At 37.2% G+C, this 4,191-nt stretch overlaps 2 protein-coding genes across 2 annotated transcripts in view; one reads left to right on the top strand and one right to left on the bottom strand.

Moving 5' to 3' along the window:
• LOC118740651 (golgin subfamily A member 6-like protein 22) overlaps positions 1-4,191 on the bottom strand; it is a gene marked incomplete at its 5' end in the record, with an annotated part of 500,945 nt that overhangs the window by 488,503 nt on the left and 8,251 nt on the right.
• LOC118740652 overlaps positions 1-4,191 on the top strand; it is a 60,305-nt gene that overhangs the window by 2,701 nt on the left and 53,413 nt on the right. The gene's annotated exons all lie outside the window — the stretch shown is intronic.

The raw sequence follows: 4,191 nt of genomic DNA on the forward strand, positions 1-4,191 counted from the left end.
ACTTATTGAATGAAATGCGGCAAATACAATTGCGCTGGACTCTAATATGTATCAATATACATACATACATAATATAATATAATTTTAAACAACCAATAGTTGCGTTTTTTTACTCATTTCCAGTAAAATCCAGTAAAAGTTTTTACGAATTTTCATGTTTTGGCGTTTTCGTACGCAAAAACTTGCAAAGTAGGGGAAATTGAGAGAGCGAAATATGACAGCTGAAGTTGCAAGTTTTTACTGGATTTTACTGGATAAATTTTTACTTGTAAGAATTTGCCAGTACGAAAAACAGCTGATCGCATGTTGCTGGATGAAATTTAAACTAATAAGGAAACTGTTTGTGGCTTTTTATTGTAGAATTTCACAAAATAAACCTATTTAAATACAAAATATATTGTTTTATAAGGAATTTGCTGCGAATAAACAACCAATTTATCAGCTGTTCATGAAACTTGCAAATTATTACTGGAAAAGCGTTCGCGTACTTTTTTGCAAATTTTTTCTATGAGAGCGAATTCTTAGAAATAAAGTTACTGGAGAGTTACTGGCAAGTTACTGGATAATTTGTAAAAAAACACAACTAATGCATGTACAATATCACAGAATAACAGTGAATAAGTGATTGATTCCAAAAGAACCGAAACTCGATTCCAAAAGTACCGAAACTCGATTCCAAAAGAACAGAAATACGGATCGGGAAGAACCGAAACTCGATTCTAAAAGAACCCATAAACGGTTACGAAAGATCCGAAACTCGATTCCAAACGAAGCTAAAAATAGTTCCGAAAGAACCGGAAAAACCGATACCCGACCAAAAAGAACCGAAAAACAGTACCAGAAGGACCGGAAAATAATCGCAGAACAAATGAAAAAATAAGCATATTTTTACTGAGAAACCATTCCATTCTCACCTTTGTCGCTTTCAAATAGCTTCCAACTACGCTTTGAATGCGTCAAAAATACAGCAAGAGCATCGAAAAACTCATGTTTTTAAATGAAATACTAATGTGGAAAACACGTACTTAAATTTAATTTCATGTAATTTATTTTAAAATTTTTTTTAAATACAAATATTATTTAAGGAATGAAGGCTTATTGTTCCATATTTTGAATGCATTAATTGTTATACCACCTAGGTGATCGAGTCGAGAGCAACACATTTCGTCCATCTCGCAAAAACGACAGACACTCGTCTCTGAAAGAATCATTTTACTGAGGTGATAACGCAGGGAACAATGTCCCGTGAAATACGCACTGAGAGTTCGAAGACTCTCTCTTCCTAGATTTATGAGCTTTTTGAAGCTTCTTGTGATGGAGGGATGAACCGTTTAGCTTGTCTTTGCCCTGGACATTCACTCCAGAGCCCCCAGCCCAGTAATACTGTGTTCTTGATTCCAAGAGCTTATAGGGTACTAAGGTAGTCGTAGTTTTGATGTTATTGTGTGGGACTTGAGCGCTAGCAAGGCCGCCTGACTGTCCGAGATAATGCAGATGTTTTTAGGAGCTGTGCTTCTGCCAATGCATTCTCTGCCATAGACCTCTATCGCATGAATCTCTGCTTGGAAAATGGTGGGATAGCTGCCAATTAGTATCGATATTTTAAAATTCTGCTCAAATTTACCAGCTGCAGTTTTTCCATCCTCAAGTTTTGATCCGTCAGTGTACCAAACTTTAACTCCGAAACAGATAGCTTGAAATTCGTAGAAATGACTAATTTTGGAACTACTACTTTTTTCTCCGGGTAAACGGAGAGTAGTTTTACGGATCTATTCTGTAGCAGTGACAAATTTTATACGGAAAAATATACAAAAAAGTTTAAATTTGTTAGTAATTTTTTTTTTTCACGGATACAGAATTGTGCTATTAGTCGGATTAGGGAAAATTATTTGGTATCACACAATCTTTGTGTAATGCGACGGGCTTGTTACATGCGGTTTGAGATCGTTTCGCCATGCAGCCTGTTACACAGATCACCAGATCACCTGCATAGCCTTGGTCGTCTAAAACCATGTCCACAGATAAGAAAGAAAGTTGCCCCTTGTAGCTGTAATAGATTCTTTCGTACCTCACAGCTCCCTACTGATCTGTCTTGTTTTTAGCATGGAAAGCACCTAGTTCGTGCTGATGGATCTTACTACCTTGCATATCTGGGCAAATTCCCGGTTCTCCTTGGAACTGGACTCGAAAGAATCGGTTCTTTAAATACTAGGAAACGCACATCACTAATATGCAAATACATGCATTCATATGTGCATATACAAATTTAAATAATTATGTATGTGTATATATTTGCAGAGTTTGTTTTCTTTTTACTTTCGCGAATTTTTATTGTTTTGTGTGATGTGCGCGAGTTATTGGAAATTTTCATGAATTCGTAAATATTCAATATGAAACATATACATATGTATGTACATATGTGTTTGAATACCTGCATATGCATATCAGCATATACATATATGAATAGGTATGTATGTACGTGTTTATTTACCCGGAAAATTACCCGGAAGCAAATTTATGTTGCCAAAAGCGAAGTGAGATTTTAGATTAGTTTGTTTGAAAATAGAAAATTTAACAATAGAATCAAACACAAACAATTATCCCGCTTCCATTTATGTACATAAGATATTTACCATACAATGTTCAGCTCAATATACATACATATTTTTGGCGACCAAAGCATCATCACCGACGATTCCTAGTCATGTTGTCTACCTACATTTTCGTAGAGAGGCTAATATTTATATCCTTAAAGAGTGGTTACTCAATGCCGTTAATCACTTAACGAGATGGCTGAGTCATTTGCGCTCATATTGTCTGGGTACTGGAGCAATACGAGGTCAGGGCCTAATCTCACCAGGCACGCATATCAGAGATATACTTGGTATCCCTCTTCAAACATGTGAACCAATTTGCAACTGGTCGTATTGTCTCACATCCTCATAGTCAACGGAGTTCTAACCGAGCACTATCGAATTGGATAACCCACGGTTAGTTTGGACGCACCCCGCAAAATTTGCATGAACGAAGATGAATAGGAAACTTCTTTGTGAGAATAAAATTTCTGACATCAGGGCAGTAGATAGTAGGGACTTATCTTCCACGCGATATCGGTAACCAGGCACTCTCGTACTAATTGGTTTCAAACCCTTAACTATGACAATTTCGCCGCTTAAGAGCAAGCAGACTACGACAACAGATAACTACTCAGCGAGCAACCTGTTCTCTACTGTACCTCTACTCTTGCTGAGATCAACTTGCGGCAAGAATTTGGCGAAAATCACGAGGATTATTGGATTGATTTTGGGTTCGTCGACTCTTCAACCTACTCATCTATAGCTGGTATATATTTATTTTTCACTTTTATACATCGCAGCAACTTTTCGCCTGATTCAGCTATTAGAGGTAACCAAATGAGCGCACGGGTCTCTTTGGGATGTCCTTGGTTGATATAAGATTGAGCTTTAAGCCTATGAATGCGTCGGTAATCTTTGCTTTACATCCTGCGAAGAAGTCCAAGGATGAAGACCCGGCATCCACTTAGGGATTCCGCCGAGTCGAACTAGTATGAGTGTGGACCTTCGGGTTTGTCGTAGTCCATTACGAGACTATATAGCCTTCCATCGAGTTCCATTTTCGCTGCATTGCCAGCGGCATTCTGCTTCTTTCTTCTATAATAGAGAACGGAATGTTGTTCTTTGTGGCTTCGCTCAAGTAGCGGCTGCAGCTGTTTGCGTTCAGTCCCACTTTCTTAATAATACCCAAATTGATGTCTGTTGCAGTAGGACAACTTTAGACGATGTGACCAGGAGATTTGCTTCCTTCTCTAAACTCAATTCAATCTAAACTTTTTCAAGGATACCGGCCAGAAAAGTGTATGTGCCTAACGTTCGTAAATTGCTTATCCAGTTGGATAGTCTTATTAACGCTGATGATGGAAAATTTAATAGCCTTTACTAATATAAAAAAATTAAAGATTGGGCAACCACATTCAGAGAGTGTACTTTTTACGGATGCCAAAAACCCAAATTTGGCAATATCTCAAAAATTTTTCTACTTTATTTTATTCTGATTTCGTATTCCGATTTAGCGCAAAATTATGCACAAAAATTCATACAAAATATTTCGGTTGGTCAACTACATCCAAAGAGAATGCAATCAAGTGATTGCACTTTTTCCAGATTTCAAAAA

This window comes from Rhagoletis pomonella, unplaced genomic scaffold (genome assembly GCF_013731165.1).
Source record: "Rhagoletis pomonella isolate Grant_MI unplaced genomic scaffold, Rhpom_1.0 Rhpom_scaffold_00006, whole genome shotgun sequence".
NCBI classification, from domain to species: domain Eukaryota; kingdom Metazoa; phylum Arthropoda; class Insecta; order Diptera; family Tephritidae; genus Rhagoletis; species Rhagoletis pomonella.